Consider the following 25,180-nt stretch of genomic DNA (forward strand, 5'->3'; position numbering starts at 1 on the left):
GATAAGAAAGTAAAAGAAAGGTGCTATTTCGCTCGCGTCCGACCGCACCTTGAATATGCAGCGAGCGTATGGGATCCCGTGCAGATAGACTTAATCCGCGAACTGAATAAAATACAAAGGAAAGCTGCACGGGCGTACAGACAGTGTTACCCAGATGTTAAGCGAATTAGTCTGGGAGCCGCTGGAGACTCGGAGGCTGCGCGCTAGGCTTAGATCGCTTGAACAATTGAGAATGGATATCTTTAAGAGCGATACAGAGAACATAATATTAGAGCCACACTATATTTCCAGGTCCGATAGAAGTGATAAATTAAGAGAGATGTTTTGCCGAACGGATAGATATGCGAATTCGTTTTTCCCCCGAACCATAAAGGACTTAAATAAACGCTAGTCCCAACTTCGTTTGAGCACCTCATTTTTTTTAAAGCTGTAAACGGCTGGTGTCCTAACACCCCCTGCCACACGCCTTTTAGGCGGCTTGCGGGGTATTATGTAGAAATCGTATCATGCTAATTCTATCGCCGTGAGTTTATTCTGAAGACTATATATAGCTATAACAATGTAAGTGTATAATATATTGTGATGTCTCGAGCTGGGAATGGTCCCTTATTGGAGTATGGTGTCATGCGAGGTTGTGTGCATGCTTGCGTGTGTGGGAGTCAGGTGTGTGGTGGCCGGTGTGATGGCCCCAGTCAACAAGGGTTACCTAGGGACCAACGTATCCCCGGCCTGAGTGAAATCATCCTCTCTCCACGCAAACCCCTTTCCACGAGTGATATTTCCCCTCCCGAGGGGTATATAAACCCAAAAAGGTGTGCTTCGCAAAGCAAGTAGCATTTTATAATAATAATAAATAGTAATAAAATGCCTTTATTCGGGCGAGGTTGAGACTAAAAAGTCCCCTCTTCCACCTAACCCCTCGTAGCGTCAATGTAAGCATATTAAAAAATGGTATACAAACGTTTACAACACAAAGAATATACAATATACACTATTTGTGAAATGTCAAAAATATAAACAACTATATGTGAACATTTTGTGTAAAAAAGATTTCTGTTTGTGGGAAAAAAACATGAGGATAAGGGTGTAGTATCCTTCAGCGAAAAAACCCACTGCAGGAAAACGCCCAAACAAGAAGGGGGGCGTGAAAAACCTGCGAACACCTACTGAGTGAAAGCTAAAGTCTTGCTATTTGTAATATACAACATAGTTAATGAGGTAGAAAATATACTCAAATATTACACATGCAATTAAGATATAAAATATAACATATATAGATATAAGCATTCAGTGATACATATCACTTTGTCGTAGGCGCTGCTCATGGAGTTTTATGGAGTATTCTGGCGGTAACCCTTTCCTTCATAGACTTCCTCTTCAATTCACAAAATTCCTACTCCCTTTCATTCTATCTAAAAATCGTATTCTCGTCCTTCCTATCCCTCGTTTACCTAACATTCTACCCTCTCAAACTGTTTTCAACATTCCCTCCCTGCTCAGTACTAGCTTCATCCAAACCTTCTGTCTCCTCCGTATCTCATTAAGAAGCTGCCTCTACTCACCCACCGTGTCCGGAACTTATCCATTCCTCCTCCTCTCCGTCTACTTCACCTCCTTCATTCTGTTCCATGGCCACTTCTCGAACGTCTCCAGTCTTTTCTGGTCCTCCGTATTAAGTATCCATGTTTACCCACCGTAAAGCGGCAGTAAACTCCAGATCAAGCTCTTCTCTGGCCTTTAGGTAATAAATACTATGGTAAAATACACAAAGGTATATACTAAATGATCAGCGATTTTGGGGAACTCACGAGTGAGACAACATCATTCACTTCGCTCCATTTCCATGTAAAACATTGATTAAAAAAGTAGTTACTCATATTTATGGTATAATTTTCACTTTATTCGTGAAACTTTAATTCTGAATGGAGAATAATTTGTAAATAAACCCTGAGCAAGATTTTTTGAACAAGTGAGCAATGGAACCTATTTTGCAATTTAGCATAGGGACGATTTGCTCTATTTATGTGCATTCGACTGAGTCACTAAGGTTGTCCTCTAATAAAATTCCATAGGCAAGTTGTTACAAAAGCAGATGGACAATATTCGAGTTACACCCGTAATGGGAAATGAGGAAAAACCCCTCGTTTCTATCCTCCATGGACTTGGAATTTGTTTGTGGATGAGTGGACGATTTTGGCGAGCGACTCATGATACGTTAAATGTATTTACCCTCCCTCCCTGCTGGAAACGAGGAAAATTTTAGCACGGATGAGTTCTTCGCTAACGGGAATCCGGTTTTTCGTATAATGAGGTGTGTAGGGCTTGGAGTGGAAATGAGGCGAGACACTGAGGGACATTATGGGATATATTTTCCCGGTTCAGTCCCGTGCTCTTAACTCTAGCTATATTTGCACTAATTTCCATACAAAATTTTTACGGGCAACACTTGTTCTCATTAACATTTTATGCAGTGATCAAAATTGAGTTTGTCTAAATCACAAAAACGAAGTTATTATCAGAGATTAGCGTATCTTGATTAGTTGCGAACCGCATGTTTAACTAACCGTGACTTCTTGGAATGCAAGTTTTTATTTATTTTTAACACATGGCATTTTAACATATAACACATTCTCAGTCTTTCCTTCATGGTATCACATTACGATGCTTGGAAATAATTTCAGTCTGTTACGTTTTACAAGAAGTTAATACTTTAAATTTAATTTATGCTTATTTTATTACTTTATTTTTTAAAATAGATTTAAGTTTAATTTTCCGACATCGCTTTCAGCTTTCAATTGAGCATACTTCTATGGAAACTACAAATACTCGTATTTTCACGAGTTATTTTTAAGGATGCATGTAAATTCTATGCCTCGTAGAGTACAAATTATTATTATGAATAACTTATTGAAGAGCTAAAGTTTTTATGAGTAAGCTTTCTCTCTGCTAGGGAACTCATATTTTTTTAAAGTATCAAAATAAATAAAAATTTACTTTCGGTGCGGCCCGGGGGCACATCGTTTGTCGAATACTCCTCTCTAAATGTCGGTCTCGAAAAAAAAATTCGAAAAACCCGATATTCCCCACCACTCTGTGGCTAAACTCGTGCCCTCGTTTGCAGGAAAAGAGTAAAAAGAAGTGAGAGCAGAGAGAGAGAGAGAGAGAGAGGTATATTTTGGGTGTAATATATTTCGAGCCCGCAATCACCGACCGACCGTATTGGAGCGTAAGTAGAGAGGACTGCGGAGCCCGCGCGGTTGGTGGACTTTGGTGATTGTATCTCGTTGCCGTGCGGTCTGTACCATCGGCACAAATTTTGGCGCTCGATACGATGCGGTTCAATATGACGCCGGCGCCTCTGATCGCTTTCCACGTTTCACTGTGCAATGTCTCCCCATTCCTCCTCCCTCTCGCTCACGTCTGATTCTCCAAAACCGCTGCATTTTAACGACCGTCCTATGGAGGGAGATCGTTTTGGGGCGGGGGATGTAGGTGGCGCGGTTTGGTGGGAGAAACGAGATGTAGGAGTCGTGTTGAAGCTATCCTCGACCGCCACGATTAACGATAGGCGCCAAAGGGACCACGGCATAGCGCCCTATCCGACGGACGGAGAGATGCACTTGAGATGCCCTCCACAAAGCATATAAGTATGAATTTATAAGTCCTCATTTATTTAAGTATACCGGGAATAGCCACAGTGTAAACTTCACGGAGTCACCTGCAATGCACAAATTGTGCGAAAAATCCACAGAGGAAAAATCGTTCGCCTTGACCGGGATTCGAACCCGGATCCTCTATTTCTCGATTTCCGGTCGAGTGCTTTCGCCAGTTAAGCTACCGAGGCGTTATTATCCCCTGTGGAAATTTGTGGACTATACCAGACAAGGTGATATGGACTGTTGAGCATATTATGCGACAAGCAGTCCAAGTCGTGTGCACAGCGCCACAGCCGTAGAGCATAGCCCGAACTTTGAACACAAAGAGGTGTTCGCTCTAGACTTAATTTAAGTATACCGGGACTAGCCACGGTGATAACTTTACGGAGTCACCCAAAATGCACAAATTTTGCGAGAAATCCTCAGAAATCGAGGGATCCGGGTTCGAATCGCGGTCAAGGCGAATGATTTTTCCTCTGTGGATTTTTCGCACAATTTAAAAATTCTCTTTCACCGCCGGAATTGAAACCGGACTCGCTGGATGGGAAGGCAGTACTCTAACCACATTATCAACCCATAATGCTTATATTTACGCGTGTCCTTACGTGCTTTGACAAAACCGTAGTACGAACGGCTATCCTTTCGTGGATAAAACACTATGGCTAACTATGTCGTATGATGGTTATGGCTAACGCTGTCGTCGCATTCCAAACAGTAAACGTAAGCAATGGAGGGTAAGTGACAGACGATATCTCAAGCGTGTAAACAGTGATCCGTTCGAGGTTCGAGAAATCGCCTAGAAGCTATGACCCGCTCACAGGAGTGTGTAACGTCATCAAATTATCTTCCTTAATGATACGGTCGTCAGTTTCCTTCGTGAATATCTCGAAAAGCGAGCAATGGGTCGAAAAACAAGAAAAGTGTCTCTATATTTTTAAAATCTATAACAACCGATAAGTATTAAAGTGGAATTGGTAAACGAGTGATTCGGAAGTATACCGTGAATATATTGTAATACTTAAGCTTAAATAAACGAGAAAATCGCGATAGTAGTAGGGAAAGGAAGGGACATGCCGAGTACCATACAAAAGACATCAGGCAGGACCCTGTTTATTCTGAAAAATTATGTTAAATGAAATGAGGGAGAAAAAAACCAAGAATGGGTCCTCCATGAAATTCAGAGACGAGAGCAAGGGTATGGCTGAAAAAGGATATATTGAAGAGTGATGACACGTTTTTCTGGCAAAATTTAATGTAATCACAGTATGTTAATCATCTTTATTTTGATTAACCTGCCAAAACTTCCATATTTGTCGTTTCTAACCATTTTCCCCTTATCAAGATCAAAGATTACTCCACCAGCTTTCTTTGAGATTGTCTTCCAGAGATTTCTCGAATTTATTCTTGAAATCAGGAAAAATGTAGTTAATTGATACATGGATAGTGACGATTGGGTAGAAAATAAGTAGATTTACTTCATCATAGAAATATGATGAGTGAAAAAAGCACTGAGCCTGGAAAATTCGATGCAGCAATGTGGTCGGCAGTTGAAAAAACTGGTACTCTTATTAAAATAAAAGTGTTATAAAATGTGGTTATATCCATCAAGAAATATCTGGAAGGTATAAGGATAAAAATCTCGGAGCGACATGATATACAGCAAATCCTTCTATCGACAGTTTTCTCGGGCCTTGGTCCTTCAATTTATGTAGGAGTTAATACATGCATTCTTATTTCCTCTATATTATTATTGTAAGAGATGGTATGCATCGTGAAAAATATTAAAAATCAGCAAAATTGAAGCTGTTTGGTGAAAAGTTTTGGAATTATAACCTTACGATTAGTTGCTACTAGTCAAAATAGTGGTTTTGGTCCTTATAGTGTTCACCTTCTAATTAAATAAATTCTAGCTCCTTTATAATTTCGCTATCGATCTCTCGAGCATCGATTCTCGCTAAAGTATAGAGTCTGGTGGAAAAAACGTTCCTTCGCACACACCGTGATATGTGCATTTCAGTGTAGGTAGCCATAAAATCAAGAGCGTTCGAACCCTTTTTGCATATATGGCCCGAGCTATGCCCACATTCATTATGTTTCGCATATTTTTTAGTTCAATATCAAAGCGAGCTCCAAGCTATATCGTGCAACACATTTCTAGAAAAAAACGATGGTTTTTCGATTCTGGATACGGAAAAATAAATTGGATTTTCACAAATATTTCGCTGGTGGGTATGGTGTTTTGTGGCGCAGCAAAGCGAGTAAAAATTATCAAAATATATCGCACTGACAAGTGGAGTTTGCTTCGATATGAGGTAGAAAACGGCTCTTCGATTGATTCTGCCTCATTAGTGTAATATGGATTTGCGTGTTTTGGTTTGTAGAATGGGCTCTTTCAACTATTTAAATTTATTGCAAGCTGTGATAGTATTTGAAAAATAACTACATCATTATTTTTTAGTTTTTCAATATGTTGACCACAATGACGCCATAAAATATGCCAAGCATGCGACTCATGCTCAGTAACTCCTCTGTCTGGCGCATCGGTTTCGCGTGGCTCTTTGTGGCTTACACTTTGCCTTCACTTCACAGAAATTTTCTTCTTCATCGAATAAATAGATCGGAACTCTGATGACGTCAAAAACTTACGGAAGGTGGGTTACAACTTTCGTGTTTTTTTGCTTTAATCTTTCAAAATAATGGCTGCGTGATAAAAAATTTATTTTCGTTTTACCTAAATTATCTTATCTTTCCCTTACGTATAAAATCGTGTCAAGTTTTACGTCGAGGAAATACGATATATCCATGAAAAAAATACGAGAACCAAATGGTAATTCCCTCAGTTTGGTAATTAACTCCATCACCGACCGTGGTTTCGGCACTCTTTGTCATTTTCATGATAAAATATAGGCTAAAAATAGTACCACAAAAATGGCATTGATTGGCGGAATCATGGTTGGTAATGGAGTAATATATTATTATTATAGCATTAAACAGACTAAGATAGGTTTCCATGGAGTATTTTAAAGGTATTCTGGCAGCCTCCCCTTTCTTAAAGCACTTCCCTTTTCAATTCGAAATAAGGCCTACTTCCATTCATTCCATCTTAATATGCAACTATTTTCCTTCCTCTCCCTCGTTTACCCAACATTCTACCCTCTAGCAATATATTAAAGTGTGGTAATTACCATTTGTTATTAATTTTAAACCATGGATATCTTTCCTTTAATATCTATCGAAATCTGATTTGTGAATGAAAAACTTTGCTGTTTCTACAATTTGGAACTTTATTTTCCTGACTAGTTTCGATACACTGTATCATAGTCAGGAAAATAAAGTTCCAAATTGTAGAAACAGCAAATTTTTTCATTCACAAATCAGTAAGATGGATTTCTACAACGTGAAGGCCTCTACTATTCAGTGCATCTATCAAAATCGTTTACTGACTTTCGATTACCGGTCCGAGTAGACGAAATCACGACTGTTTCCGAGATTTTTGGTTGTATAAAAATGCAAACCCCTGGTTATCTCGCACGGAACATTGCCAGAAGCGTAATGGGTTATTGGTTATGAAAGCAAAAAGTATATTGGAAATATACGAAAATGTTACTGAAGAGTATGGTGCGGTGTGGTGCAGATGAGTGCGTAAAAAATTATCGAAAAAATATTCTATTAGGCACCAGAGTGTGCCTCGAGATAAGGGAGTAGACGGCACACTGGAAGCTGCTAATTTTTTTTATTTTCAACCTTGTGATTTGCGTCGTGTGGGAGGAATATTTAATAAATCTTTCTGCGTACGTTATGTTACAAAGCCGCGAAGCATTGTTTTTTTTATGAGTGAGGATGCCATAGATTCATCTGCGTATTCATTAATTACGCTAGTTTCAGTTATTTATATATTTATAGCCTAAAGATTTGCAGGTCGGATATTTTTCAAGTGTTAATATAAAAAAATACATTTAGTCCATCGCCAAATTAAAGTATAAGAACCGAAATCCGCATAATAGTATAAAATAAAAACCAAATAAATCGTCCAAAATAAATTTATCTCCTAAAAAATTAAAATACTCTCAAAGGATTCTGAAAGTTCCCAGGAATACGATTCCTATGTGAAGTCGAAAGATTCCCTGATGAGGAATAATGTTTTTTTAATCGATCCTTTGCGACCAGTGTTTTACCTTGTATTGCAAGTTGTACCTTGGTTTACCTTGACCGAAGTTTTACATAGCAATCCCTGGCAGTGTAATTCGGATTTTCAACCCTCAGTTGCTGTTACCCCATGATTTTCCCTCTTAAGGGAGTGAAACAATGCATAGAGCGTATTTATTTTCTTTTACGTCCTAGGAGTTCCCATTCCACTGCTTGAAGAATGTTATTTATGCCCTCATTCCTCTTGCGCATCCTCATTACGTACCTTAGTTCCTTTCTATACCAGTTGATTTATTTGGGCCGTCTTCATGTAGGTCCCTCAGTACTGTTGCATATTTTACAATTTGTGTGATCAGAGCATTACGGTAATGCACCGCAATGTCGTCCTGTCGTCCATACTAAATCAAAGTGATGAAGTTCCTCCACACGCAGCAATGCAGGTGCAGAATAAGCTCGTTTCAACTAAATAAAGAGCAAGCAACCTGCGGTTCTCAGGCCACATGTGGTCAACGAATCAGTTTTTTGAGGCCCAAAAAACTGTATCCATATTTTATGTTTGATTCTATAAAGAAAAGAATAGCAGTTATCGATACTGTTTAATTATTTAATTGACTAACCTTAAGTTTTTAATAACTATAAATGGGAAAATAGCATACGAAACCCTTGAATACATATTTTATTGCAATACCTTTTCATTTTGAAGTACCCATGAATTTCGTAGTTGGAGAATTTTTCTACCTTCAAAAAACATATTGGGTATTACGCCTACTTGGTGTTCCTATTCGGGTATATCCTTGATACTCCAAGTAGTACTGAAGCAGGCCATTCCTTGCAAGGAGTACTATACTACCGCACATATTGAGAGTCAAAAGAATTGCCCATGCAGAAGGAAATGATAATGGAATTCATCAAATATTTGACAGAGTTTTTTATTTTTCTCTTATCAGTCTCTCCACAGCCTCCTAGCATACATTGAATAGCTCATAGCTTTTTTTGAGGGGCTGGAATTTTATTTAAGGAAGTACTTCAAGCACTTGGGACAAATTTTCTGTCCTCCTCATGCGCTCCATTATGTTCGAGCAGTTTTTTTTATCACTCGTGGCATGTATTGCCTCATTAATTATCGCTTTGGGAAATGGGCAGAATTGCGGTCGATTAGATACGCTTTTGAATCGGCGTTCGCGGGGAAATCGTTGTCCAAATTGAATCTAGTCCGCAATATTGGATTAATTGTTCACCTCGCTAAAACATTGGTTTTGGGGACACATTTTACCAGGCAAAGAATCAGCGTTTTATCAATAAAGAATCATTAATTGCTGAATTATAGCATTTAAATTCTTCCGGACGGTGGAATGATATTTTTCGCACAGTTTTCACTGTGGAATTTCAGTAAACGATTAAATTATCGCAGCTAAGTTTATCTCCGATAAAAGGATGAAATTCATCGTGTAGGTGTGGGAATGAATTGACGGCTAAATGGTTAATTGGCTAATTCATATACATTAAGTTCTTAGAAATTAATTGTCGATGAAGAATATTGATTGCATTGATTCTCATGAAGGGCAACTGATTATTCTCTGGTTAATTGCAATAGAAGGAAATTAGATTGTTGATACATTCCACCGTACAACGGATTAGAAATTGTTTCTACAACACAATTACGGGTATGTGTTGCGAAACAATTATGGATACGTGTTATGCTTCATTAGCTCATTTACTTGCCTCAAAAGCTAATGAGCTTCATGAATGAAATGATTTTATCTTCAAATTGGTTAACCCTTATCCTTACTTTTCTTTTACTTTCATATTATTTATATGGGAATGAATTCCCGAGGTAAATTTAAAAAAATAATAAAAGATCTGTTGTAAAAAAGATCAATTTTAAATCGCGCGTTAAAATGGAACAGTGTAATTACATCGCGCAGTACGGTGACGTGAAGCACTAGCCATTCTAATTTTAAAATATAAAAAGAGTGCAACTGATCCATAAATGAAATACTTTCCTAAGATTAGATTAGATAGACTTTGAATACGAATGTAGACTCTACACCGATATCTCGTTTAGTCTACCTTCGTAGACTAGTTAACTTTATATAAATACGTTAAATTGGCCTCTTAGTAGAGGTGTTTATTCAAATAACCTTATATGTGAATCATCCGCTGTGTATGCTTTGAGCAATGTAACCTAGAAATATTAAATACAATATGGATCATGATTCGATCGGTTTCTTCTCCTGACCCATCTAGGTCTGGCTTCTCTTGGTCTCTCAAACTCCATTATTGGAGAATGATTTGGGGGAGGCTTGGCGTCAGAATACAATGATGCGAACTGCAGCAAAGACATCGTGAATCGTAATGCGCATTATTCTTACTCCGCGTCATCCCCATTCTGAAAGGTCATAGCCAGAAATATTTTCTGGAGGGGCTCTTGGAGGAAGGAATATATTTTTGGTGGATTATTTTTAACGGGGTATTCTTACGACTAAATCTCCCAAGCATTTGCAGAGGGATATGTGCATATGTGAAATGCATGTCATGAATGACCAAAAAAATCTGTTCGGACCTAATTGAGCGGATGAAAGGAACGGAATATTGCCCTCAAAGCCTAAAGCACTACGTAAAATAAAATCCCAGCCCTTTGAAACTAAGCTATGTGCTATTCTATATACGGTAGGAAACTGTGGGGACACCACCTTGTTCATTGCAGCCTTTGTATGTAGAGGTAATAGTTGTTGCCTAGAAGAGCATGTGAAATCCTGACTAATCAATAATGGGAATATTATTTCACACTTTATTTCTTTTTCCACCACCGAAATTCATAGCTGTGAGATAATTTTTGAAGAAATAGAACTCGATGAAGAAGTCGTTTAACTAAATTTTCGGTTAACCCACTATCCTTGCAAGAGAGATATATCACAGAACGAGACTTTTTAGAAAATTCCGTGAGAATCATAAATACAATTTTAACAGCGGTGAAGGATAAAGAATCAGTGGGCCCGGAAAGCAATCAATAGAAGAAAAAATACCGCCCAGAGTATTCGAAATACACTCCCGCATCCAGATATATATTGGCGCGCAACATCGACGAGATTATTATAAGCCCTGACAAGGTCTCCGGCATAGGAAAAGAACGTTAACCGTTAAAATTTACGCGAGACAACCCTAGAATAATTTCGTTTTGCATACGGGGGAAATTTAGTCATTTCTGAAAATTAACTTTTTATTTTTTTGATCTCCTAAAGCTATTATCAGGTTATTATCACCTGCTAACATTTTTTTAATCAATTGAGGTGGTGAGAAGCCAAGGGGTACAAGTGATTTGTTTTCGAAACAGTTTGGTACAGAATTTAATACGAGAAATGTACAAAAGCTTGGTAGCCAAGGAATACGAGTGTCTCTCTGTTCTGTGCTGACATCGAGTGGAAAATCAAATCCACCGCTAAATATCTAGTTGATCTCATTTTTTCATCTACCTTATTTCTCCACCTATCTCTGTTTTAAAAAAATTACCAGCACTCCTTGTGTTATCATCTCCACAATTCTAATCTAAGTCCATTTTCATTAATTTACCTATCGAGTTCGAATTTCATAGGTTATGTGATGAATGGTGCAGTGGCATTACCAAATAGTCGGGCTCAACTGTTTTTCTGTGGTGACAAACCTCTCTGGGATGGAATTTTGGAATTGAACTGGGAATTGCCGGCCCTTTCGGATGAGTTTTCTCGACCGTTTTTTCACAGCTTGAAACTATTTCTCGCGCTTTTCTCAATCTGATATCATGATGCACTAATATTTTCCGATGGGGATATATGGGGCCAAGTGTTTATCAAAGGATAAGGTGAATGGGCGCTAGTGATGGACTTTCGCTGGGGGAAACGAGAAATTAATCATGATCAAGCAGATTTATAGACTGGATTGGCCGTACTGCTTTTTTTAGCTACGGTCTGAAAAGTTATAGTCATAAAGGTATAAAGGTACTAAGTACATTCCTCCTTCTGTGTAGAGCTCTGTAATGCAAAGTTTTACCTCTACCACATCGAGAAATTATTTTTACTTCCATATAATTCTTTACAATGGCCATTGGTAGACATTGATTTTGGACTCTCATATCTGAAAGTAAAAAAAATACGAATTCGATAATGGTTCGTATAATGTTTGCAGTTCCATTTAGATTTCCTTCTATATTAAACTTATAATTACTCTTGTTTATGCTTCTGGAATTTATATCTTGTGTTTTCATCTATTTCAGGTAAATTTTTCCGTCAACATCCATTGAAATGCGGACTTTCTGAATTCATAAGGTCCGGTATCAGAATGAAATTCTCGCTTTCCAGTATGGTCTTCAGGAAAAACGTTTAAATGGCACCAGTGATCACCTAGCGGCTTATGGTAAGTCCTTTGACACACATTTTTAGCGTATTGGGAAACATTAAAAGTATCTTAAGTCCAAGGTTTCTGCCATCTCCAGGATGCAACAATCCCATTCAACTGGTTTATTTTAAGTGATCTATTGCTCGTTAAGAGACAGATCTTGTCACCTTGAAATTACCAGGGTTAATGAAGTAAACCCTTGTCAGCATTTTCCTGGGACTCAAATTTGTAAACTTTACCTCGCTATTTTCTGTTACGTGAATAAATTTTATTTTGAGCAATATGAAAATATTATAATATATTTATCTCATTTTCCATGAAAATTGCAATGGACTGATTTTAGTTTTGAGCAAATATTATGTCACCAAAAGAAAACAAATTGGGACCTGTTGAGAATGAGAGATTCACTTTCCTGAACTTATCTTTCATAATGGCCGGGATTATGCAAGAAACTAATGCGAAAATAATAGAATTTTATCTATTTTATCTGGAAACGGCAAAATGTGAAGGCTTTTGCAGGTTTTATGTATGATTTACTGGTTGAGTTAGTATTACTCCTAATGGAAAAACCTGCGATATGATTTTTATGTTAGCATCTCTCATCTACAGTCAAATATGCAGTCTTACATGTTTCAATGTTTTTCTGAGGTAGATGAGTATTATATTTCTTCATTTTTACATGTAGCATTGAAAATCCCTCATATTAGTACATTTAAACATTGAAAATCATTCACATCAGTCGATAACAAATGAATATTGAAGACAAATTGAAGGTGGGTGCGTTAGCCAGCATTTCGAGCGCTAACATGGGAAAACTGTGAGATGTAAAACTCAGAATTATTCGTACGTGTCTCTATTGGTAAGACTAATGGCAAAAGGAATTGAAAAAGATCTTCTGAAAATTTTAAGGTAACATTCTCCGCACGAAAAGATTTGCTGCTTGTCTGAACCGGAAACATTCTGACGGCCGGCGGCAATTTTTTAATTTTCTCTGCTTATCTTCCGACGATAAAGAGCGTGCTTTTTAAAACTTCGAGATTAGCAGAAAACGCCGTGTTAAATTTCAAAAGCAGAATATCACACGATATTATGCGAAAATTTCCCTTTGGAGTTCGTTCCTTGTACCTTGGAAGAAAACTTATTATAATGTCCATACTTTTAGCCCTAGAGATTTCCAAGGAACTAAGTTATGTTAACTATAGTTTAATAAAGTATATATTTCTTGAGATCTGTATATTTTACGTGATTATTTCAGAAACCTTGAGATAATTATCTATCAACCAAATCTATTAGAAATCTACCTATAATTACCAACAAAATATATTAGAATGGCCAGTTATAACTACCCATTCTAATAGATTTGGTTGGTTTTTGCTTCAAGTTGCTTCAAAATTATTACAGATATACGATCTATGCGCATCATAATTAGTATGCAATTGGTAGATTTGAATTCTTTGGCAAGACACTTAGATATTGTAAACTTTACTGTACCCTACTTAACAGAGTTCTTAAGTAAAACTGAAACAATTGTCTACTACCAGCCTTGGACGGTCCACTAGTGTACATATTCTTAACCTCATACATTTCAAACTTTCTCAATCATTCATAAAAACTTCTATAATGCATTACTTGAGCTCGCCGGCGAAGATTTTATTAACCGCTTATCTAATCAGTTTGTTAACCGAAGTGAGTAAAAATTATCGAAAAAATTCAGTTACTTTCATTCGTATTCTTGCGATTCATCGTATCTACTATTTAAAATTTTCAGAAGTATTTCAGTGGGTATTCAACTGCGAAAAACACGAATTGTAATTTTCCTTTTAAAGCGTTCTTTTTATGTGTTTTCGTTACAATTTTTCGTCAAAGTTTTAAGTAGGTAGGGTTTGTATATGAGAATATACTGTTTTTACAGCTGGTGAGTACGTGATATTAACCTAAAGGCTAACATGAAGTATTGAATCGTTTGAGTGCTCAATTTTCCACATGAGTCATAATATTGTTGATTAGACGTTACATAGTACTGAACCATCATGTTAGCTAATTTTTCAAATTGTGGAATAATCGAAACCATTGGAATGTTAGTCGAATAAATATTATAATAAAGTAAAGTCCTTGCTTTTAATGCAAGACAATTATCACATATAGCTAGCCTAGTGACCTTATTAATGTTGGCTCTCCGTTTTAAACTTTAAAAGCTGGTAGTCCTCTTAGTTTTTTGTAGTGAAATCCTTGATTTATTTCAGTCAAAGTATGATGAAGTACATTTCCCACGTTTTCAAACGAAGGCGTAAATTTCAAGCGAATTACTTTTTGATTCATCACTTCACCGATGGATATACGTCAAGCGTACAGGAATGAGTAACCAGTAGCGAAATGAGTACAAATGCCTTAAAAATGAAACTAATCTAGCTGGAAGCTATCTCGCAAGAAAGAACTCACTTTTTCCTCGTCTCTCCGAGAAAATAGACAATGTGTAATGAAGACAAATAGCAAGGCTTACCATTGTCGTGGTTAGCTTTCCCTCATCTTTCTCTGAAAACCTATTACAAGTGCAGCGTAGCGGTACCAATTAGGCATAGAGGAAGGCATCAGTCACTATATAAGAGCAGAGAAACAACTTTGCATTATCTTTTTACAATGATTGAGCCAGACTCTCGCATTGAAGGAAGCTAAAATTAACTTAGTCTTGATGCACTGTGTGCCTGAATATCTAACAGGCACGCCCGTGCTTTGAAGAACATTAATGTTTTCACAGAAGACGCGATAAGAAAAAATTGAGCATAGAAGAAAATTTCTGGATGAAGGTGGATTAATTCCTCTGAAAAAATGAGATGAGACGTTGGAGAAGGATGAGAGGACACTGTGCCGTTAAAGAGGAACGTGGAGAAGGCTTTCGTCTGTAAGGAAAAGGAATTCTGTGAAGCGGTGTAGCGATGCGAGGATGCACAAGCTGGGTAGCATGTTAATGGCAGAGATTAGTATTATAGCTGTACAAATTTTCCCTCCCAGTATATTCAAAACATTTTCTTCGCCATTCTCCTAAGTTGCCTTCATTACCTTCAGTTGGCATGCCCCACTTGCAATGTACTTAAGCGGGCGCATGATGTCATTTAGTACGCTAATGTGAATTTGTTTTCTATCTTCGCGAATTATCTTATTTCACTGTTTGATTTTTTACCATTCCTATTTCACTAGATCGTTCAAACAGAAATAAAGCATTTACCGTTTTGCACAGGATTATAAAAGTTTTATATAAATGTGATTGATCCATTTAATTAGTTAATTGGATACTTCGCCCTAATAATTTATATAGTGTAAAAAATTTGCAGTTAGAAGGAAATATTTCTTATTAGTATCTGAGTGAACTGAAGTTCCGAGTTCGGACCCTTGAGATGTATCTGATATGTCCTCGAAATGAGGGTGGGGCTAGAGTGATAAAGGTATTTTCGCTCTCATATTGGAAATATTTCCATTCCATGCATCTATTAATGCCCTTTCGTCAGCTATTTAGTTATTTCTCCACATAGTTGATAAGGAGATTCGGACACTAAGTAGGTTTTAAGGGTGTTAATGTAGTGAGAAAATGCATTTAATTAAGTATCGCGAGTTATGTGTTCCAAGTGAACTGCGATATGATTTTCTGATTTTCAATAGCAGTTCCCCTGGAAATAAATTTCTATTTTCCCCAATGGCATTTATGTTTATTTTTAGCAATTTATTTAAAGTATACTTTACATTTGAATTTATTTTCATTACCCCGCGTGTGAATTATGATTTTGAATGAGCCACAAATAATTGTGGCATTGGCCAGTCCGTAATACTTGGATTGCCGAAAGATACTCATTTAGCCTCACGCAGACGATTTTATTTGTGCATTCTTTATCAACCAGTGGGATTAGAGAAGATATGGTTGTAATAATTCCAATAAAATCGTTGTTTAAATAACTGATTCATTTATTGTCAACCGGTATTTTTAGCATGGTGATAAATCATCGGTGTGCTGCAGTTTCAACTTTGGAATGTATATCAGCGGGAAAAAATTACAGACATTTCTGATTTAATTCCCATGAAAATTGTTTTTGCAAAATGATGAATGTGCATCTAATTTTTTGTGCATTGAGTAAAAATATTTAAGCCACATTACGTTTAAAATATAACTTATTTAACGGTGTTTAAAATATTTCAGAGAAGAAGAAGACCCTGAATTCTGGAATTCGAAAAATTCCAAAGTAGATCATGTTCAGTTTAAAAAAAATAATTCGCATAAAAGTAAGGAGTTCGTATGTTGAAGCAAATATTCACGTCTATGTTCGACTCCAGCGAAACGTGCATGGGTGCTTCAATATCGGAATCCAAGGGCTAAACAAGGAATACGAATTTTCGACTTTCGCCGAACTGGAAAAATTATTCTCTCCCTCGCTCTTTTGGCAAAGCACTCGGTAGCCCGTTTTTCTTTCTGCTGTTTTCCTGCCTGGTAAGTTCCGCTTGGCAAGTTAGACTCTTTTCCACCATTCAGAATCTCACGCAAACAACGGAGGCCTCTGTCACCCCCTGCCAACTCCGCGGTTTTCACCCTTCACTATCGATTGCCAAGAAAAAAATCTGCGAACGCACAGAAAAGATGGAGGAAGTGGAATTCGCCAAAATCGATAAGTATGCGTACTAATAATTCTCGATTGTGATTTCTAGCCAATTCAGAAGATATATTAATTGTTTACGGAGTTCCTATGCTAGAATTTAATTTCATTCCCCTCTGAATCCTTTACAAATTCTCGGAACAACTTAAGTACCCAACGGTTTCCTAACTATTCACGCCATCGTTGAATAGATTTTGATGCTAAGTGTGTGTGTTGTCGTGGTAGAAAAATTAGAAGCTAGAAGCATAGAGGAAAATCTGTAACTACAGTTGAGATGAAAATCCATGAAAAATAATTTTTAGTTATGCAGTTAAAAAATGCAATTTTTAGACATGATTCTCTTATGGAAAAAGCGTAGTTTCCAGGTGTTTCATAAATTTTCACGCCATCAAACGCATTTGGCTTAAAGTGTTGTCATAGAAGCAATTATTTTGCTGGAACAAATAAAATGGTGCAGCTTTACTTTGAATGGAAAACCGTCAAAACCGTTTATTGAATGCGTCATTTTTAATTTCATGGCTAGATGTGATAAATATTTTCGAATACTCACTGTTAGATAACTACCAAAATTTTAGTGACTGCTATCTACAGGAGAGACAAAACCCCTCTATGATTTGCCTTAACTTTTGAAATTCCGTGTAAGCTAACGAGAATGCCAAGCTTACTGAAATCGGTAAGCCAACATTCAGCTATATACAATTATGGCTTCCTCGCACAGTATCTGTCATAATTTTTGTTAAATGTACGTGGGTAGCAGCTATTAATTTCATGAATCCTATAATCCTTCGTTTAATGGCAAATTGTCGTATTTTCACTGAAACCAGTAATAAACTAATGTTTTTCGAAAGTAGAAAGATATAATTCTCTGCCATTTTATAGCATATATACATCCTATTTCATATTTTTTTGTATCCATGAATTAATAGTGAGAGTGCTTAGATATATACACGAACCTCTATAGTACATTTAACGTAAATATATTTTATGGCCATTGAATTATCTCCATTGGAGCAACGAATAGAAAGTGGTCAGGATAATTTATTCGGCAATGGATGAAGTTGATGACGATGGAAGTTTTCGAAAATTCTATCTTTGGCTTAGAAAAGGAACTCAATATTTTTTTAACTGTTTCCTCATATGTGGGGAGAATTTTGGTTCTGTCTCCTATAGAATGTCCTCATACAAATAAGTAGATACACGGGGCCAATAAAGGAAGGGAGAATGGAAAATGTTTCTAAATGTTCCGCTCTTTGGCACCCTTGGGAGTTAAAAACAAGACATTTATATTTACCTGATATTCTCATACGCGGGAAGAGTTTTATGCGCTGTTAATGTGGAATCCAAGAGGTATCATGAATAAGGATAGATGAAATTTCGCTGTAATTTACCGCTATATTTTTTACATTTCCCTTCATAATAACTGCTCAAAAGCCTTAACAACTCTTATTAAAATAATGGTGTGATTTTTTAGACCTCATATATTTTCTGACAAGTTAACAACTAATCGTACACAGAAATCCAAGCCCTGGATAGGGGCAGCCGACCCAGGTGGTACTCAAACTGGTGACCTTTGGTACGGCTAGAAGCCTCATGAAAACCTTTATCAGAAGACGGAGCAACCTTATAGGCCAATAGGCCACGTATTGAGACATGATGGCCTGATGATGACGATCGTCGAGGGAATAGTGGATGGCAAAAACGGAAAAGGAAGACCTGTAACAAAATATATGGAACAGGTAAAGAAAGATGTGAAAGAGCAGAAATACGTAGGTGTGAAAAGATTGGCTGGTAGGCGAATCTAGTGGAGAGCTGCGTCAAACCAATCGTAGAATTGTTGACCAGTGATGATGATGATGATGGCATGGAATGTACCACTCATAATGAAAAGAGTCATCCATAATGTAAGAAAGCAGCCTTTACTGTGAATTAAGATAGAAAGTACAATTTGGGATGAAAGACATACCAAGGGCTACCGAAAAATCTATCCTGAAAAACCTACCATAACGTCTCTCTTTTAATGGCACCACATCCCTTAGAGAACCTTGGTCTCCTACGAATTTGACTCCAGTCTTCCTTATTCTTTTGCTCTTCTCCTTCCTCCCTTCATCCCTCGATGCTAATTGGCTTCGTCTTTGTAATTACGTCATAAATTATCTGATTTTTGATCTTAATTTCTCTTTAGGCAGTGAAACTCTTCCCTCATTATTTTTTGGCATCAATCTATCTTTTTCCATTCATTTAATTTGTTCTAGCCACTCTATTTTCCGATAGACTATACCTGACGTATCCAAATTGCAATAGTTATGTTGGGCTCTCGCACCGTGGGAATTTTGTTTCAATAGTTGGCAACTGAGTGGTAGTGAGGGTAGTCTCTGAACACAATGAGCACCGGCAACCATCGTTGGTACCGAAAATCACGTCCATAAATCTCACATCGTAGTTGCCGCTACTGTGGAATTCGCCGATAAGCAATCCCACCTAGTGCGCGCCGTCATAAGGTCCATTGTCGAGGGAAGAATTTTTGTATTGGTTTGGTTGATACATTTTAAACCACCTTGCACACTCCCATGACTAGGCGCCTTTGTATTTGCATCTATTCACCTTCGTAAAGACTCCCATGGGTAGAAAATGTTTTTCAACCAGTGACGAGGTGAAACAAGAGGTCTGTAGGGGACAAAAGAGATGACAGGAGAGGTCTATGAGGAAGGAGTTAAAACACTTGTTTCATTGCCTAAAATCTGCATAGAATGGGAAGGTGACTACGTTAAAAAATAAGTAAGATATTTTCATTCAATATTACGTAATTTTAAAAAGGATAATTTTTAAAATAGAAAAATTCATTACTCTTACTTTCTGGACATCCCTCGTATCTGGCTGTTATCACCTTCAATGAATTTACCCAGCTCTGCAGTATATCTTATTCTCTACTCCCCAACTGTTTAAAGGATTAAATAAACATTTGATGAAAGAGAAAGACTGCAATTTTACACAAATTAATTGAATAGTTTTCGACGCGTTACGACAATGTACAAAAGAATGACCTTACGTTCGAAAAGCATCGTACCTTATTAATTAAATTTGTGGAAAATTACCATCTCTATTTTTCGTTAAATTAGGATGTCATTTCACTACATCTCGCCTACGTCAATTACTTAAAAATCCTTTTATCCTTGACCAAAATGAAAGTTGCCACTGAGGTCAAGCGTTGCATAGGTTCGACGCACCCCGTATATGGTAATGCATGTATTTCCTTCGTGAATTACGAGGCGCGTGGGACGGAGACAGACGCGTGGAGGCGGAAGAAGAGCGTTGTGGGAGCCAGGTCACGGCCTGATGATGAAGTGACCTTTCCGGGTAAACGGGCCATTGTTGAGTGGGCGCGGATCAAGCACCGAGGGCAACATGGGGTGATCCGGTGTCTGCGGCCCGTGCTTCAGAGCGGGGGCACTTTTAAAAAGGTCACCCGAGAGCTAATGCCTCTTGATCCCGGGGTGGGCAGCGATCATTACCCACGCCTAAAGTAAAGGCTTCACGCGATCATCTCTCGAGTCATAATCAAAGTATTTTTAAAGCCTGGTTGACTACAGCTTAACTGAACCAAACTTAACCTTCTCGGTGGACACTAGGGTGTTTCGTTTTGCCTTTTTTTTTAGGAGCGAATTGCAATACCCGGTTGCTTACCTGGATGGGTATTACAAGTATGATTTTTTTCCAAATCGGTTCATATCTTCTGTCCGCCATGTTGTCTTAAATCGAAATTTTGAAAGAAGCATGTTAAAAATGTAAGTTATTTAAATTTGGTTTGAGCGTGCACTCATTTTTTAAACTTTGGACTTTGGTTGAAATTACAGACCAAATGCATAACCGCTTATGGCAACCGCTTTAGACTAGTTGTCAGAGTCCGTAGCTACCACGCGGGGGACCCACGTTCAATGCTCTGCGCAGGAATAATATTTTGCCGGCCTCGGTGGCGGCGGGGTAACGTTCTCGCCTGCCAATCAAGAGGTCGCGGGTTCGAGTTCCGCCTGGGTAGGTTTCCCCGGTCCAGGGCATGGTCGTTTGTGTACGTAACATGTTACATTTGTTGAACACCCCGGTGTAAAATGGCCAATAAGAGCTGTATCCGGTGGTTTGATTATAAAAATAAAATAAAATAAAATAAAATAAAATAAGCTTGCTTTTATTTATCGAAAAATGACTTTTATCGTGTCCTTGAAAGCAGTTTTGCTTGGGTAGGTTACCCGCAACACGTCACCTCATTTTTCGCTATGAGTGCGATGAATGACACGAAATAGATATGTTTTCAGTAAAAAACGTCTACAAGACATCCTGGGTGCTACCCCTCCTCAGAACGCTCCGTATAGCCAATAGACTGTTCACATTTTCTCCTACCTTCCCCTCTTTCTTGACGTGACGTTAGGGAATCGCTTCGGTTCAGTGGCATTGTAGGAAACAGAAGTACCGCGGTCTGGGGTATATAAATTGCATTTTCAGACAGTTTTTGACCAAGATATTCGAGGAAAAGGTGATAACTACTTTTTATTTTTTAGTTCCAAGGAAGTGGATTAATAACAGTAACTTGCGTTTAAGGCTACGACCTACGTTACCTTAGCCGGGCCGTTCCCATTTTCAGCACATTGGATCAGGGTTCAAATTGGCAATCCTTTTTTCTCAAGGAGGTTCAATGAATCGGAGAAAAGCGTTGCTGCAGCTTTTGTGATTTCCTATTTCATTTATGTATCTTGGTCATGATGAACTTAAAATTTTCACCACATCACTAGGTAAGAATGCATTGGTACATTCATGAAGAAAAATGTTCGTTTTAGCGTTGAAGTTAAGGAAAAATAGACTTCAAACCAATGACATCTCCAGTTTTACAACGTAAATTTATGCGATTGCAATCACAAAACTGAAGATATCGTGTAATAGCTACATATACTGTTCCCTTTTCATCAAATGTAAACTACCTGAATTACTTCATTGATGAAGAAAAGGTACTACATTACTCAAAATGTTACGGATATCATCACTGATGATTACAAGTCGCCATCGTCAAAACTCATTGCATATATTTGTTCCATATTGTACCTACATATATTTTGATTCCGTTAATTTAACATTTTCTTTAGAGATTCTTCTCTCTTCTTCTAGCCCAAAGCGGGACCCTTTTATGATGCGCGCCGAAAAATGCGGACTCTTATGCTCTCGATTTGATAAAATAACATCATTTTCAGTCCTTAAAAATTTTATCAAACATCAGTAGGAGCAAAAAATTTCTCAGTAAAAACTTGATATATCTGGTAATGGTTCTTATTTAAATTCATTTTTGGTCAAACCTCAAGCTCGGGACACTATTTTTCCGCCAAAAATAGAATCCATACCAAGAATATGGAGGATATATTCCATGGTTGTAACCGGAAAATATTCTTAATTTCTGGGCATTAAACAAAAATTTCTCATTAATCAATGGTCAAATTGATATTAATAATAAATTGTTGCATTCTTTTATTCAATTTGTGTAAGTTTCACCCATATATCTGATATGAAAACAATTCAAATAAATTAAAAAAAAATTAAGTAAGACTCAACCTATATGAAAAGGCAGGTGATTTATGGTTTTTAACGATTCAGTTTTTCTGTGTTTTAGCTAACAAAATATCAGCATTAGTATCTTGTGAATTAGAAATTAGAAAACCTGGGATGGGTGGAAGGGCGATATTGTCCACAAAACGACGCTTATGCCCTTTATGCCGATATGCGTTCAGATGTTCAAATTACGATTGTCCTAGCGATCGTCCTAACGATAGTTGGCAGGACTAGTTGTGTGAATGCATGTCTGGACAATTGTTCACGTAGTTCCTATCGTTGCCTCTTTAGGATGATTAGGCACTGCGAAACCGGAAAAGGAAGCAATAAGAGAAGGACGGAAAGTTTGTAAAGCTCCCATCGCTCTATTTTTTTCATTGATACGTCCAAGCAAGGAAGAACTTATTCTTCCTTGCTAGCGGAAGAAAGAATATAAAAAGGCGGAAGAAAAATTATTCCTTAAATACACGTTGAATGCAATAATATCTTAACCCTCGACAGCTTTGCTAACCATCAGTTTCTCGTTCACTTTAGATTTCCGCTCTAGAGGGCTGCACAGGTTTTAACCATCCCTGTGTGAATTCACGATAGGTCCAACGATTGCTGGAACAATCGTAATCTCAACGAGGTATTAGCTATGCTTAGTATGTGCAGTCTGATCTGTGATAGGTGAAACAGCCATATTACGCCGTGTTTAATAATTTAATTATATAATGAAAATAATAATTTTAATTAATATTTGTGAGTATTGTATCCCACAAGGCGATTTTTTTCGTGTCAACAGTCGCTCTAATTTACTAGCTATAACGAATATATCCCTAAAATTGTTGAATTTAGGGTCGTAGTTCATCACTTAGGCACATGTACACAAACACCACATTCATAGGTGGTGGCAACCATTTTTGATAAGCTCCTCATCTATCTGTATCAAATTTGACTTGTAGGTTCATATTGAACTACCGATATTTTTTAATTAACATTTATCTCAAAAATAAAGATAATTGAGTAAGGAGTTGTAAATTTAAACAGATATAGATCACCTTACCCACTCATTAGAAATATCATGATATCCTGGGATCCTTATGAAACCCAAAACAAAGTAAACTTCAAATTTGAAATACGTATTTTTAGGTGTATATTTTATTTAAAATATTCAAGAAATATCATACATAGTAATGCCTTCCTCGAAAAATATCTGCCACATGTTTGATACGGAAATTATATTGATCATGACGTTCCAGATATACATAATTTATTTTAATTCATCATCCATTCAAAGGAATTCATTCTTGTCCGCCCTCTCGTTAAACGATAAAATCTTTCGGAAAGCGGTCAAAAATTTCCTGTTCATTTTCTTGGCAGAACATTCGAAATTAGCTTGCGACTGAAAGATGATAAATGGCTTTCGTTCGACTCAACAAATAAGGTGGCCTAATATGTGCTTGGAATATCGCGTGCTCTGCCCAAGAGAAACTCTCTCGTGTAGTGCTGAACTAAGGCCGACATGTTGTGAGAACGTGAGACTTGGTTGCCGTGCCTAATCTCTTCCCTTGTCACAATATTGGAAAATATTTTTAGTGTTTTAAAACCTCGCTTCACCTCTTCGGGAGGTGACTCGTAATTTCATTTCATGTGCTTCTGTATGATATAATCGTAGGCGTAGCAATGTGGGCGCTATTCATATTCGTAAAAACAGGCTTTATAAAACCCAAAATATTTGTTGAATATTGTGGTTTCCTATTATTTTTTTATTCCCTAAATCGAAAGATTATTACTTCTGGAGTACTTATTTCACGCTTTAAAAATGAAAAGTGAAAAGTTTCAAGCGCGCGAAGCTCGGGTGACGTCATTCTGGTTCCGGCTGCCACCGTGTGAGGCCACCTTGGTGCGAGGCTATGAGCACCGATACGATGCAGGGTGCTATCAGGTAGCAGAGTACCCTGCTAGCAGGTAACGCTAGGCTTAAATAAGGGTTATAAATACCCTATCAAACGAAGGAAACTTTCCGACCTTAGGCTATTTTAATAGGTGGTTATTAAGACATGTTTCCCTGAGCTCTGTGCCTCATGCATGCATTGGTAATCTCAGGTGATGTATAACTCCTATCCACTCGTATAGAAACTAGGTCCCTGTGACGTCACGTGGAGTGGCGTCGCATGGCCGCCAATCTGACCTTTTTCAAGTGAGGTTAAAATTGAACTTGAACATTCGTCTAAACCAGGATTTCTAAAACCAAATAATTTTTATATTATGAATACGCTAATGGTGGTTAACGAATCGCAGTCAATCCCTTTCGTTTTCTTTGATCAAGGAAATTACCCTATTGTGACTAGGTTTTAAAGTTAAGATCACTGTTAAAGTTTTTCCTCGGGTATTTTTTTTTCAGCCAAATCAAAGATATCCGTAATCATGCAAATATTGATCATCTCTTGTTGCGTACACTCGTCAAGCCATTTAATAAGCATCTCTTTAGCGCAGTGTTAGTAACAATGAACATAAATCGATAATAATCACTCTCATAAAATAAAAATTTTGTTCCCAAAAATAAAGCACAAAGAATTCAACGAATACAAGTTAAAAACGTCAATTGAAATTATTGTAGTCTGTATTAACGAACCGTCCCCCACTGCAGCCTGCCTTCATGAAAACGCCTGGTACACTATCTTTCTAACTGCTGACTACCACCTCAACTAAGCTCGCTAGGAATTAAGCAAAGATTATAATATTTCTATGTAGTCTTTTTTGTTATGTTTGATTGTCCTAAATTATTGTACAACTCTTTTT

At 37.4% G+C, this 25,180-nt stretch overlaps 1 protein-coding gene across 3 annotated transcripts in view; it reads left to right on the top strand.

The window, feature by feature from the left end:
* Positions 1–25,180, top strand: part of LOC124162275 — a 452,031-nt gene that overhangs the window by 210,079 nt on the left and 216,772 nt on the right. Inside the window, exon 4 of one of the 3 annotated variants that reach the window (XM_046538753.1) lies at positions 12,052–12,191. The exons of the other annotated variants lie outside the window; for them this stretch is intronic. The gene's annotated coding sequence lies outside the window, so the exon portion shown is untranslated. The remainder of the gene's footprint in view (positions 1–12,051; positions 12,192–25,180) is intronic. 3 annotated transcript variants of the gene reach the window in all.

The sequence above is a fragment of the Ischnura elegans genome, chromosome 7 (assembly GCF_921293095.1).
Source record: "Ischnura elegans chromosome 7, ioIscEleg1.1, whole genome shotgun sequence".
NCBI lineage: Eukaryota > Metazoa > Arthropoda > Insecta > Odonata > Coenagrionidae > Ischnura > Ischnura elegans.